Below are 15,977 nucleotides of genomic sequence, written 5' to 3'. Positions count from 1 at the left end.
TCTGCTTAGATTCCGCCTCCTTTTGTACAAAAAGACTGTGAGTGTTTTTATGTGTTTTTGCGTCATTTACAGTTTTCCTTTGCATGAGTAAAATAATCATCCTGTAGCCCTTGATTCAGATCTGTTGATTGTGATCTTAGAAGAGAGTTCATTGGCTGTTTGCAGATTGATTATACATTTGCTTTTGCTTATTGGTTTGAGTTTGTCTCTTTTAAGTGTCGAAACAAGTCTTCATTTCGAAAATCGTTAAGTGTTGTAATCTCTTCTACCCTCTCTGATTTCGAAAAAGTAAACTTGTTTGTATTTGTCATTTAAAAGCAAATTCAAAGTTGTACAAAAAGCTTTCTTTGTAGGCATCAATACTAAGAAAGCGGAAAACAAACACCTGCATTGTGCATTTGCATCTTGATAGTTTGCATGTTGGATTTAGGAAAAGTGCATTAGAGTGTGCTGATTGCTCTTTGAGAAAAGATGGTGTCTTTCTTTTCCCTTAGTAGCTAGGATTTTCAAAGTTGAAAAGATATAAAGCTTGCTTATCATCTTTAGACTGCATTTAGGAATTGTATCATACATCTCGTGGTGAACCTTGAAAGGCAAACTTCTAAAAAGATCAACCTAAAATAAATTGAATGAACTTAACAACGCTTTGCAACATAACGCACAACATAGAGGTCTAGGCTAGAGACGTGTTTCGGCGTCGTTAAGCCTGGTGACTGTCGATCTCGTGGATGGTGGGTGATTCCTCCTGAGGGACGATAGCGCCAGTACGGATTGTGCTCCCACGTACCGTCGCGTATATATTGGGAGACCCCTATAGGCATAAAACCTTTATCCTTAGGAAGCCGTGTCGGCCGCCCTACTGATCGCAATGCACTGAACACAGCATTCAGGAAGATCGACCGCCCGTACCCTAAAAAGTATTCTGCGGTTTTGCGAAAAGTTTGGCACACCCTCTGCCTAGAACTCCAGAGCAGTTCCTTTTGGCCTTTTTCAGACTCTATAACAGAAAAAGTCCATCCGAGCATTTGTCACTTCGGGCTCGTTAAAACATCGAAGGAGACTAGAGTCATCTTTAGCTTTTTCTCGACTCTTTAAAAGTGAAAAAGCAAGTTGTGTCTAAAAGCGTCTAAAAAATTCATTTAATTCGGAAACACACTTTCCCCTTTTGTATTTTGGTTGATCGAGTAATCCGCAATCGTGGAAGAAAGTCAATTGAAACCCCGTCGTTCGCGGAGGCTTACGAGTCAACCGTCTTTGTCTCCGGAATCGAAAACAGTACGGACAAAGCGAACTCGTTTAACCGGTTCGAAATCTCCTATCAAAGTTAGAACAAGTGTTCCAACAACATCTGAGATTCCGGTTACTCCAAACATTTCTGGAAACCCTGCCTCTATAGAAGAAGTTCAACAGCCACAGAGGGACAGTAACACTGATCCTAGTCTGGGGGCAAATACTTGCGTTACTGAACCAGTTCCATCTGTAACCGGTTCAGAGAGTCTTGCTCCTCAAACAACTGTCGCTGTCGATTCAACCCCTTCTTCGGCACCAGAAATATTTTACGGACCTGACGGTCTTCCTCTTCCACCTGGTTTGATTGCGATAGAGGAAATTGTAGAGGATCCGCAAGCAAGTACTCCAACACATTTTGGAGTCGGGGTCACTCTATTTCCTTCATCAGAAGTTAGTCTACCACAAGTGGAAGTTCCTGTAGAATCGCTAGGCAATCTATTGGATAGACTCAAAATGTCTGAACAACCGTCAACATCTAGGACTGTGTCGAATGACACAGCGACAGCAGAAGCCCCTGCCGTCACTCCGACAATGTTTGCCGGCATACCATCTGTCCCGACTAGCTCACAACCGCTAGAAGGAGTCCACCAAGGGACTATTTCGACAGTGTGGTCCGTTCCAGTTTGTTCCTCCGGAATAATATCCGGCAACTCTTATGTTGAAACTCGCCAGATTGATCCATTTGGAGGTCAATTTGGGCAATCCAGTCCCCAAGGACAAACAATCCCCTTGAGTTCCGGATTGCTACCGTATGGGGGGCAGTATGCCCTTTCATTACCCCCTCCGGGAGGGTATCCATACGGGAGTTCACAACAGTATTCAGGTTATACTGGAATTACATCAAGTGGTTGGGTACCTATGCTACCTCAACAACCAAGGGTTGTATATTCTATGCAACAGTGTGTACCTATGTCGAACATCCCGACCACACCGGCTATTGTGACAGTGTCGCAAGTTCAAACGTTGCCTGTTGTATGTCAACCTCAGATTTCTCAGGTTGTAATGCAACAGCCCCTTGACCCTGTGACACAACCACAATCGCCAACTGGTGGGGCGACACAGGTCCAAACGGGTACAATTACCCCACACCTTGGTCCAACAGTTAGTATAGCACAACAGAACATGGCTTCACAACCATGGCTGGTGCAATACCAACAACCACAATTCCAGCAAGTGTACCAAGGTTCTGAGCAGCAGATCTTTGCGAACAGTGGACAACCGTATATTCAAAACGGTCAAAACCAACCGCTTTACAGTGGTCAAGTCCACCAACCGTATCAGTCATACCAACATCAATTACATTATGCTGGTATGCAAAGGCCCACTGCTCAGGCAATTCCATCGTACCCTGGGTATGCTTCACCTAACCTGAATCAACAGTTACCATTCGTGGCAACTTTAGAGTTACCCGATTTACACCGGTTAACCAACGATCCGATTGCTTACGCCCCTTGGTGGCCAGCGATTCCTCACAAACTTCCATCTGACATTCCTAAATTCAATGGAAATCCAGGTGAAGACCCATCGAATCACGTGATGACTTTTCATCTGTGGTGTTCATCAAACACCCTAAATGATGATTCGATAAGGCTTCGCCTTTTCCAGAGGACGTTAACGGGTCCAGCGGCAAAATGGTATATTGAATTACCTAGAGCCTCGTTCGACAATTTTAGCTCCCTAGCCACGACTTTCTTAACCCATTTTCAATTACCGATAAGGTATGAAACGGGAACAGAAATCTTAACCAACTTCAAGCAGACAACGCCACTCATATATCCGATCATATACATGAGTGGCGTCGTCGTCGTAGGATGGTGAAAACATACGTTCCCGATCAGCTGTTAGCTGAATGGTTTATAAAGTCGTTACTTCCTGCTATAACAGAAGATGTGGCAAAGGGGGGAGTCGTAACAGAGGAGCAAGTTATTGCTCGTGCACAATATCTAGACTTAGTTTATACTCAGTCTGGCACGCTCTACGACAAAATACCTGACGCCCCTAGACCGGAATTCTCAATTCCTCCTCCTCCTAAATCAAATAGTGACTCTCATGCCGGCGATGGTGTGATTGGCACGGCAAACGCGAAATCGACAAAGGCTTCGTCTAAGAAAGCCCGTAAGAATTCGGATCAAAATGCAAAAGATGAAATTCTTGCTTCGGAAGTAAATGCCGTATCAGCAGATAAAGGCAAAGAAACCAAACAACCAGGGAGCAAGAAGAAGCAAAACAAAGGGAAGAAGAAGAAACAGGGTGAGTCATCTCCTGAAAAAACTTCTTCAAACCCTCCTGGAAATAGGAAATATCCATGTCAGATATGTGATGAGGATCATTGGACAAGGGATTGTCCATACAAAGCTGAGCTTAAAAGGTTCTTCAAAAGTTCGCAAACCTCAGCTGTGTTAACTGATCCGTTTCCCAATCCAGGTCAAAATCTGGTTGATAGTGGAAATGCTTCCCCGTCGCAAGTGCTCATGTTGTCGGTTTCAAAACAGCAGAATGATGCTTTGATTTCGACAAGGAACAAAGATTACGGGAATCCGCAGCTGTCGAACGACAAAGGTAAAGATCAACCAAGTAGTTCGACAACAACTTCGACAGAAGTTGTACCGCCCATCATTCCTGAATTAACAATAAAACCGCCAAAGGGAGTAGTACACAAGTCGACATTTAATCCTCGCGCCAGAGCGGCGCAGCATTATAACATAGTGGAAGATTTGGCCCAATCGCCATCCGCTATGTCGACTCTTGAAGTACTACAAAATTGCCCATCCCAAAGGCAGGCTTTGTTATCGGCTATTGGTGGGGTTGATCCTAAGGATTCCAATCTTGTATCCTTTGACCACAAAGGATACGATCCTCAGTTACCAGCTCAACTAGCTTTCCTTATTCAAGTGAAAGCCCTCAACAAAACTGTTCACCGAACAATTATTGATGAGGGGGCATCTACATGTATTATGTCGATGAGTTGCTGGAAAACTTTAGGATCTCCAACCTTGTCGCGATCTTCGACGACATTGAAAGCATTCGACGGAAGGACCTATACCCCGTGCGGTATCCTTAATAACTTGAAGGTTGAACTGGGGGGAAAAACAGTAGAAATAGATGTTGAAGTCATCGATGGGAATCTTGACTACAACATCCTACTGGGAAGACCGTGGATATATGCCATGGCAGCTGTAGTGTCGACTTATTTTAGGAAGATCGCATTCCCTTTTCAAGGAGGGATTACGATCGTCGACCAACAAGACTTCCTCCCTAATGGTTCACAAGTTACAGGAAGCATTCCCATGATCCATGGAAGCAACCATTCGCTTCAAGACATCGGAGTAGGCCTACTGAAAGACCCCACATTAATGGGAACTTTCGCACTTCCACCTCCAATCTATATAGGAGAAGTAGCATTGGTAAGAGCCTGCAACATGATATCTTCCACGAAGATCTCAGAAGACGATATCGACATGGATCATGCAATGGTTTTGCCCCCAAGCCCTATAGAAATATTGTAGCAATCAATGTTTCGAGCATGGGAGGCGAACCCAAATCAACGCTCATCAAGCGTTTGGGTAGATAGGTCTAGAGAATATGGTACCCCATTAGATCCTTGGTCGAAAGTACATGGGACTGACGAAGGAATCCTACAATCAATGTTGATTGAGGGGGCACCATGGAATGATTGCCACCATCGTTCCCTTCTTCCAGAATATGAAGAAGATACTCAGCATGACCTTTATCACCCTTCAGTTTTTGAATTCCTATCAAATACTGTAAATACGGTGGATTCCGAGCGAAACTTATCCAATATTGAAGAGACTATAGCCATAAATATCTCGACTAAAACAAATGTTGTAGAGAATATTTATGTCGGCAAAGGTTGTTCTCCTTCAGAACTGGAAATATATAACGCTCTTTTTCGCGAATTCAGAGATGTCTTTGCTTGGTCATATGATGAAATGCCAGGCATTGACTCGAGTATCGTTGAACATGAAATTAAAATGTATCCTGATGTCAAACCAGTAAGACAACGGCTTCGGCAGGTGCACCCCAAGAAAGCCGCTGCCATTAAAGCAGAAGTTGAAAAGCTCCTCCATGCTGGTTTCATCTACCCGGTTCCTCTAACCGATTGGGTATCGAATATTGTCCCTGTTATGAAGAAACAAGGGACAATTAGAGTGTGTGTCGATTATAGGGATGTAAACCAAGCTTGTCCGAAAGACAACTACCCTACACCCTTCATCGACCAGATAATTGATGAATGCGCCGGATGTGAAATCTTTTCATTTATGGATGGATTTTCCGGGTATAATCAAATAAATATCCGCCCACAGGACCAGTCAAAGACTGCATTCATCTGTCCGTGGGGCACATTCGCTTATCGAAAATTACCCTTTGGTTTAAAGAACGCAGGGGCGACGTTTCAGAGGGCAATGAATTATGCCTTCCATGACATCAAGAACATCGTTCAACCTTATCTCGACGACCTTCCGGCTCATTCGCGAAAGCGGACTGATCATCCGCAGCATTTAAGAGCGATATTTCTACGTTGCCGACACTACAAGATAAGACTCAATCCACACAAATGTGTGTTTTGCGTCGGTTCTGGTCGTTTACTTGGCTTTGTAGTCTCTAAGGATGGGATTCGTCTCGACCCTTGCAAGGTTCAGGCAATCATTAATTTGCCTCCACCTTCAAATTTGCTTCAGATTCAGAAACTCCAAGGGAAAGCAAACTTTCTGAGGAGGTTCATTCCAAATTACGCAGAACTTGCTAAAGGTTATACTCGTCTTTTGAAAAAGGATGTACCTTTTGTCTGGGATCAGGTGGCGCAAGCTTCCTTTGATGCTCTGAAAGATTCTCTAGTAAAAGCATCATTAATGTATGCCCCAGACTATCAAAGAGATTTTAACCTGTATCTGGCTGCAGCAGATACGACCATTGCGATGGTTTTAGTTCAAGAAGTCGATGGAATTGAACATCCTATATATTATTTAAGTAAAAACTTGAATGATACAGAAAGCAAATATTCTTATGTTGAAAAGCTAGCACTCGCTGCTGTTCAAGCGATACAAAGATTTCGACATTATGTCCTCTTTCGGAAAACTACCATTCTATCAGATTGCAACCCCATGACTTATATATTGTCGCGACAGTTGCTGGGGGGCAAATATTCAAAATGGATAGCGATCCTTCAAGAGTTTGATCTGGAATTTGTAAAATCCAAATCAAAGAAAGCTTTAGTTTTCGCAGAATTATTGTGCGATCTCCCATCGTCGTCCAACGATGAAACATCCGAAGAATCAATCGTGGACGAAAGTTTGTTTCTGATATCTACAAGCAATGAGTGGTATGGAGATATAATAATTTATCTCCAAACCCAAAAATTCAGGCCTGACACCTCTCACTCAGAACAGAAACGTATACGATACCAAGCGAAAGACTACATGATCGTCGGTGATACGCTTTACCGTCGTGGTATCGATACAGTTCTGAGGAGGTGCCTCACCCATGAAGAGGCCGAAAAAGCCCTGAATGAGTGTCATTCAGGCGCGTGTGGGGGGCATCAATCTGGATATGCTACAGCACAAAAAATCTTACGAGCAGGATACTTCTGGCCAACCATGTTCAAAGATTGCATAACCGCAGTCAGAAGTTGCCATGCTTGTCAAATTTTTGATAGCAAAACCAGAAGACCACCCGCACCTTTACAGCCAATAGTTGCTGTTGGGCCTTTCGCCAAATGGGGCATCGATTTCATGACATGTAACCCCACCTCGACCGGGGGGCATGGGTATATTATAGTCGCTGTTGACTATTTTACCAAATGGGCCGAGGCGATGCCTACATTAGATAACACTGGTGAAACAGCTGCCCTTTTCTTTTTCAATCATGTAGTCGCCAGGTTCGGCGTACCACAGGCTATAGTTACAGATCATGGGTCGCATTTTCGCAATCACATGATGGTTGAATTAGCTGCCAAGCTAGGGCTATCTCACGACAGCTCTACCCCGTATTATCCGCAAGCCAACGGACAAGTTGAAGCAATCAACAAGGTCCTGAAGCGTATGTTGCAAAGGATGATCGGGGTTCACAAAAGAAGGTGGCACCTAATCCTGTACTCAGCCTTGTGGGCTTACCGAACATCGGTAAAGAACGCGACCGGGTTCACACCTTTCCAACTGGTGTATGGCCTGGAAGCAGTCTTGCCAATCCAGTGTGAAATTTCGTCTCTTAAACTCGCAATTGATCTCCTCCCCGGAACTTCGGAAGAAGAGGCCCGTTTCTTGGAATTAATCCAATTGGATGAAACCCGTCGTGACGCCGCTTTGGCTAACGAAGCCCATAAGAAACGAGTCAAGGCGCAGTTCGACAAAAATGTCAAACCCCGTGTCTTCTCAGAAGGTGACTTGGTCTTGCTTTATGACCAAGAATCCGATAAATTGGGAGCAGGTAAATTTAATTCTTTATGGATGGGCCCCTATATTGTTAAACGAGTGTTAGCAAAAGGAGCCTACGAGTTAATGGATTATGACGGAATTCCACTGGCGCAACCCCGTAATGGGTTGTACCTCAAGCGTTACTATGCTTAAATAGTAACCTGTATGCTTTTGTTGTATTTTGTTTTCGCTAAAGTGTTTGTTTTGGTCGAGTAATCCACCTTTTTACATTTATTGCAGATGTCAAACCTTCTGGAGACATGTGTTGGATATGCCGACGGAGCGAGTCGTAGTTCGCGGAACCTGTCCTCCGCAGCCTGGGCCATTTTTGATCCAAGCGGCGAGTTAGTAAGTTTCAGAGGTGTGTGTATTGGGCAATCAACGAATAACATCGCTGAGTATAGCGCGTTGATAGAACTACTCTCTGATGCCATCACCCATGGTATACGCCGACTAATCGTCAGGCTAGACTCACAACTCGTAATACTACAACTCAATGGTATATATTCCGTTCGCAATCCAGCTATTTATCGCATGTTCCTAAGGGTTAAGATTTTGGAAAGACAATTTGATTCAATTCAATACCAGCATATTTCCAGAAACTTAAACACATTAACCGACTCATTAGCAAACTATGTGTTAGATAGACATTTGCGACATTTATAAAAAGAGACACATCATCAATGTTGTACATATGGATCATATAACTCAACCAGAATAAACCCCGAAAATCAAAATATATATAAGCTGTTTATCGTTCATACATAATGTTCTGTAACCAAGACAAAAATCGGTCGTATGACCCAAAAACTCAAAAATGCTAGGGGGCACCCTAGCCTAGTGATGCTCATGATAGCACGTCACGGCCTGTGCAATCATGCGCAAGAGACGAGTCCATCGTCTAGGCACACCAGTAGTATGCCGCTGCAACTGTAAAGGTAACTCATCAATCCTCACATCGGGAATGCCGAGAGTAAGGCTCTCAACCTGCTCCTGCACAGCTGTAAGGGTCTCGGCCACGTCAAGGTCGCGGAGAATAACCCTCCCAGCAGTCTCCCCTGCTGGGGCAGCGACTGGCGCTCTCGGGCGAACTGCTGGACGAACAGGACCAACATCTGCATGCACACATGAGTTTGATTAAAGTCTTGATAGAATAAAGCACAAGGACATTATAAATAAGAACAGTAAACAGTAATATGGTCGAAGATTTTACCAATAGCGCCCCACTGTTCGCCATCCGGCAGTACCAAGTCCGGATCACCTCGGAAATCCATACCAACATATGGATACTCGGAATAGACCATCTCCTGACGCTCGAACCACCTGAAGAAGGTATCAGTGAAAGAAATCTGAGATTGACCAGCATGCCTAGACATGTGATCAACCCATCTCTGCATGCGTGGCTCGGTAGGAGAAGGCAAGTCGAGTGCGATATACTGAGGCTGCATCAGTGGTATTTTCTCCAAGGCAAAGGCAGTCAGAATAGAACCAAATCCAAAGTTCTTCAGCTTCCCGTCCTTTACCTTGTTCAACTGACTTTTCATCTGAAGAAGTACTGCATCACACCAGTTGAATATTTTCGGTTGGAGACACTCCAAGGCGTGCTGCACATAAGATCTGTTGGCAACATGAAGAGATGCGCTACCGGCCATCCTACCAATAGTATACAGAATGGACCTGAGAGACCTGTCAGTAATCTCACGGATAACAACCTTGCCGTCTCTACTCGGCTGGGATCCCTCCCTGCAATACTGGCGGACATAATCTCTCACGGAGTCATTCCCTCGGGCCGAACCTGACAAAGAAATGGGGGCACCCCGCCTCGACAAACCAGTCAAGAAGTAAATGTCTACCACGGTCAAAGGGATGGATTTGCTCCTGATCTGAAATACTTGGTTGATAGGATCCCAAGCATCAAGCATATACTGCAGTAAGGAGATCTGTGCTCTCATACTAGAGATACGGAAGAACTTCAGCAGGCCACAGTTCCGCAGCGCGTTCACCGTGACAGGGTCATGGAGGGCAATCATGTCCTCTTCTTCATGTTCTCGTTCTCGCCATGTAAGGGTCATTTTGCTCAAAACTCCTGCAAAACAAACAAGAGAAAGAGTAAGATCCTGGATTTGATGAGAAACTGGCAAAATTTTCATCAAAAACTGTGCAACAGAACTGTTTTTCTATGCTCAACGCAACTGGCTAGTGTCCCACCTGCGTTGAAGGTCAAACTGCCTTCATGCAGCTTGACATTCAACGCAGGTTTCGAATGGACTGCCTGCGCTGATGGCAGAGCGCCCTAGCAAAACCCCAGGGGCTCAAGAGAACAGGAAAACAGGCACAGAATGGAAAAAGGAAACCATGAAAAGAAAGAGCTAGGGTTTAGCTCCTACCTGGTCCAGACGGCGCCGAAAATCGTCCGCAGAATCTCCCGAAATCAGCTGATGAAAATCAAGGGGGAAGAGGCACCTCCAAAGCTCCAACAAACCAAGTTCAAATGAAATGGTAAAATGAGAGGTAAAAACACCTTTTAATTGCTTTTTACGTAGTTCAAAGCGAAATATTAGGGTTCTAATCTCATTTTCATGCAAATGTTATTCATTTCTAACTAGTTTGATGCAGCAATTGAGGATACAGTACTATCTTTGAAAAGGGCAAAGCTAGTTATGGTAAAAATAAAAAAATTTGACCATATATTATCGAGCAGTTTTAGCACACAGTTCATGCTCGTTAAAAAATAAACGCAAGATCCGAGCAGTTTTAGCACATAGTTCATGCTCGTTAAAAAATAAACATAAGATCGAGCAAATGTTTCCACCGCGTTTAAGCTCGTTAAAAAATGAACTATCCCGGTAAATAACCACTGTGAATGTAATATCATCAGCCATTAAAGCCTTGGTCGTGTTTGCACCGTCACCTCCACTTTTCATTTGGCCGATCGTTCACCTCCATATGATTGTTTACCCATTTTGAGGAACAGCTGCGAAGAGTGATTTCACCTAGCCATCCTTGTGACACTGCCGTGATTGGAAAATTCCAACCTGTACCTGGAATCAGCTGCTAACCCTGTTTATCACTCGTTCCTCAAAAGACGAGTCTTCTTTAAGCTCTTTTCATCTGACTCGTAAAATATGAAAAGATTGCCGAGTTTTGGCCTTCCAGCTCGTTAAAGTGACCGGAAGAGCTATCCCTCCTCTAGATTTTAATCTTTTTGGACCTGAGGGATTATTGCACAAAAAGATCGAGCGCTTGTTTTATTCGGCTCGTTAAAACTATCGAAAACTCATCCCTTCTGTATTGTTTTATACTTTTTCGGACTTAAGGGATTAGATGACGAAAAAGGAATTTTGGAGTTAACTTTATGTACCTTTTCAGACTCTCTAAAAATGAAAAGGACCGAGTTATCCTTGTCGTTAGACTCGTTAAAATCATTAAATAGCGACAAACTTGTCTTTAGACGAGAACGAGTTTCACTATCGCTAGGCTCGTTAAAACATAGCGATGGGCTTGCCCGAAGGGCAGGTTATAGAACAAGCATATGTTATCCTCCTCAAGCTTGACAAAAATAAAGAGGTACTGGTCAGCAATGACTGGGGAAAAATTGGGAGAAACTAAAGAAAACTTTGATGGTAGCAAGTCGCTCTTGAACATGACACTTTTCCTCCGTACCACAATCGGGTTGGGTTGTTTCATTCACCGGTCACATCCATGGTCTCGCCATACCATCCATATTTGGGGTAATGCTACCGATCCATCGCATCAGTGTCGCCATATGTTCAAGAGAAGTCGTTCAGAAAAGTCAACCGTGTCCCATCCACTGCCATACATTATCCTTCATCCTTTCATGACCGCCACCCTGAATCATATGTCACAGATCGTTTTCACCTCCATTAAAATCATTAGCTCCGTTCCGTGTCACTGATGTGGGATTCATTAAGGCCCTCCTTTGACGGATCGCTTCTTGTCGACATCAGCTCATTATCCAAGAAGTTGATCTAGGAACAACCCCTTCAGTACTTTGAAGCTTGCATGCCTCAATGGCAAGTTTCTCACTTCCGGCGACAGGTATACATCAATGACCTTCGACCGAAAGATTTTGCGTGGTGTTCGACGCCAAGTCCTTTATTCACACCACGTGAATTGTACTGCAGTACCTTGAGGGTCATTATCATTATCGGTGATTCCTCTCGCGCTTGTTAACGGTTTACATCATTGACCGGTAATCAAGCGATGTCTTTCCATGTTCGACTTCAGAACATTTCTCACATGGATCGACTTGTACTTAGAGTGAAGATCGAACGAGTTTGAAGACCCCGGATCTAGTTTCATCCATCCGGGCTGCGATATATATTCAGGAAAGATAAAGACATTGACATGTACATCATTGCAGCAGATAATCATCCTACTCAAAGGATGATAATTTCATCAAAATTATCAGTCTACCATCAGACGATTGTCTGTTCTATGTACAGAAAAATGAATTTATAAAGCTGAGCATGGGAATGCCCGCCTCAGCTAGATCATGAAAGCAGTATGAAAAATAATGTATTGTATTGTATCTTATTACAGGTCTCCTCTCAGCATTGGATGAACTTCGGATCCCCCTGATAAAGCATTTCACCCGATAAACAACCTCATACTTTAGGGGGCAACTGTTATAGACATTTTTGTGCCTTACAGCATTGAGCATGAAATGTCCATAATCTAAGGGATCCAAAGTCCCTAAACATGTTTTTCCTACCCCTAGAGGAACAAGGCTAACAAACCACAGCAATTCACAGAAGTTCTCCACTAGAAACTGCTAAAAAACAAGTCAATTCAGGATCATTTCAGTGGCTACACTAGCTGTTTGCGCTGAATGTCAAAGCCAACACTGGCTACCTGCGTTGAATGTCAAAGGGAACACTGGCTACCTGCGCTGAACGAGAATGGACATGTGGCAGGCTCATTTCTCAAGGTGTCAAAACCCAGGAAGCTTCCAAAATGACACTTGCCTCAGGGAATTCGACTGGTGATGAGTAAGAGGTTCCAAATCTCCAAGTGGAAGCAAGAACCTCCAAGTGGAATCAAGAACTGACAGAGGGAGAGGACACTAGTCAGATCTCAAGCTGACTCATCCTCTCTCCAAACATCTATATATGGATCTCTCCTCCATGAGATCTAGAGGCTGGAATTTTGTTATTGCAAAGAATTGCTGTTGGTTTGAGATTGGAATCATAGGGTGCTTAATGCTTTGAAGGGGGTGAAGATAGGAATTCCATTTGCTGGGAAGGAGATGCTGGATTGGAGCCCTCTGGGTTGTATCTCTTCCTGAACCTTGTTATTCATCAATAAAGCTATCTTGGTTTCTCCTATATGCTGATGTATTTTTGATGTATGAATGCATTAGTATGTTTAGTTTATTTCTAATCCTAAACTAGTTATGAATGTGAATATCTGTCTTTGTGTAGTGTTCTTCTCTTGTCGCAAGTAGCTATTCTCTTGTCGCAAGTAGCTGTTCTCTTGTGATCTTACAGGAACCCGTTGAAGCTGGACAAGCAAGAAGGCAAGTAGCTGTTCTCTTGTGATCTTGCATGAACCTGTTGAAGCTGGGTGAGTGAGAAGGCAAATAGCTGTGAACTCCCAAAGAGAAGAGAGACCGGATCGAGGGACAAATAGAAGACACCGGTAAGTCTATTGATCTCTCTTCTTTCACATTTCATAAAGGAAGAAACCAGAATAGCTGTCCTTGTTTGTTGCTAAGGCACTGTCACACCTTAGGTGGATAGGATCGTCCTGCATAGGCATTTTTCCCCACAACAGATGTTACTTCAGGTGAGGTAGTAGCTGCTACTGTTTATCGGCAGCTGGTGGGTTCACTTATGTATCTGGTGAACACATGACCAGAGTTATGCTTTGTGGTGAACCAACTTAGTCAAGCTATGGTTCAGCCTACCAAGCTGTTTTTGAAGGCAGCAAAGCATGTGCTCAGATACCTCAGAGGCACATCTCAGTTTGGATTGTGGTACAAATGAACAGAGGGAGTGAAGCTTCAAGGCTTCACAGATGTGGATTGGGTAGGGAGTCCATCAGATTGGAAGAGCACTTCTGGAGGAATCTTCAACCTTGGTTCAGCTACAGTTTCCTGGTTCAACAGGAAATAGAGGTCAGTTGCACTTAGCTCAATAGAGGTTGAATACAAGGCTGCTAGTCAGGCTGCATGTGAGGCCATTTGGATGCGGAAGATTCTAGTGGGATTGTTTAGTTAGAGGATGGATCCAACTGTGATCTACTGCGATAATTAGAGTTGTATCAAACTCTCTGAGAATCCAGTTTTTCATGTCAGGTCCAAGCACATTGATATCCAGTATCACCATCTTCGAGACTGTGTGGTCAAGAGGATCATGTTGTTGCTGTATGTTTCGACCGAGGAACAAGATGCAGATATTTTGACTAAGGCATTGTCAAAATGCAAGTTCGAGTTCCACAAAGATAGGATTGAGGTTACTGATAATCCGTTTCTTGTTGAGAGGGAGTGTTGAAAATAGCAACAAGAAATGCTAAATATAGAAGTGCTAAATTTAGTACTGCTATAAATAGCATTTCGGGATACCTTCCTATTTTAGTTAGTCCTTGAACTAAAATAGAGAAGTAAAAATTCGAATTTGATCTTAGCAGTTGTTTGTAAAATAATTAATTAATTCACCATGAGTTAATTAGTTGTAGAAAATCAAACATGAAGTCTATGTGGGGACATGCAACAATTTCTCCATTAATTGAGGAATTTATCCATCAGTTAAAGAGATAAGGATGAGTTGTAATTAGTTGGCTCAGTGAATTGAGTCAAGTCTAGTTAGATTAATTCAAATAGTTTGTTGAATTAATTGTGAGTTTAGTTAGTTAATGCATGCATGCATGTAACTGTTGCACTTCAGATAACTGAATATTCTCTCATAAATAACTCATGCATGTCATTTCAGACAGAGACACAGTTGAGATCAGATGGAGGGACAATGTACTATCAGTTGCAGGAATATTCCATTGTGAAAATCCCTTGCATGTAGAAGGAATTCTTTCCTTGAGGATTGCACAGTTACTTCTTCAGGTTTTGTGAGTGTTGTAGTGTTCTATCTAGGGTACTAGACTAGACCATATTTATTATCGACCAGGATGCGTAAGCTTAGAGGCATGCGTCTAAAGTATATAGACATAAAGGATTATTAGCTAAGTGGTTATGATGTAGGTCACAAAACTTCTTTACGGAAGATTGGGGTATGTTACCTATCATCCAAACACTCAGGTCACTCTGCTAATATATCTGATTACAATACTGTCATTAAATTCATTCACCAAATTAAACACTAAAATTAAACACTGTGTATCACTGCAAACCAAGATTTCAATCTCCTTACAAAGACATTATACATAAAACCCTTGTTTAGAAAACACCCAGCATTCACTAATATTTATACAAGATAAAAATATACAGAGATCATAAACAGATTTTGAAATGAAAACAAAGTTCATGACATTGCTTTAAAAGACAACACAGGGATCGAATCCCTTACAGGACACGATTCACGATCTCAGCGATGGGCTATTCAAGCATTATCACAAACACAGCCATATGCATTCGATTAAAGTCAATAACCAATCCTAACTATTGAAATCGGAAACCAATCTTAACTACTGTGCAAACCATGTAATACCCTAAGTGCGAATAAAACGAAAAGGATAGTATACCAGTTTAACGCAGGGCCCGTCCGCGTTCCAGAGGTATACTGGACTGTATTCAACCGGTTATCAAATCAACGCACAAGACAAGGGTCGTGACTGTAACTGGATTCTTAATATTAAGTTCAAAAACTCAGTTTCAAAATGATACCACGATTAACCATTGTTCTCTACACCGAACTGTATTTACATATGTCTTTTTACAACACATTTAAAAAACGAATGTACATACATGATATGGCTGTTGCCGCTTTTACTACATCGAGATTTTTAAAATGTTTCCATCCTAAACTGATTTCAAAAAGAACAAAAACTAAATCAAATTAGAATGCTCTGCTGTTGCTGCCTTTGTCGCCAGTGTGCCATGCTTTGACCTGTGTTGACCACGCATGTAGGAGGGTCGATTCTGCTGTAGGATAGGTATTCGTCCATGCTTGGACATTCTACTTTTCATCCATGCCTTTCGCTCTAGCCTAGCTGTTGTGCCACATGTCAAACAATGAGCCAATTACAGGATGTTGGAACTTCCTGTAATCATTTTACCAAAAA

Source organism: Pinus tabuliformis, chromosome 4_2 (assembly GCF_031772625.1).
Source record: "Pinus tabuliformis cultivar Carrire ecotype Pingquan chromosome 4_2, CPIR1, whole genome shotgun sequence".
Taxonomy (NCBI): Eukaryota; Viridiplantae; Streptophyta; class Pinopsida; order Pinales; family Pinaceae; genus Pinus; species Pinus tabuliformis.
The sequence above is the reverse complement of the archived record's forward strand: the minus strand, read 5'-3'. Positions refer to the sequence as shown.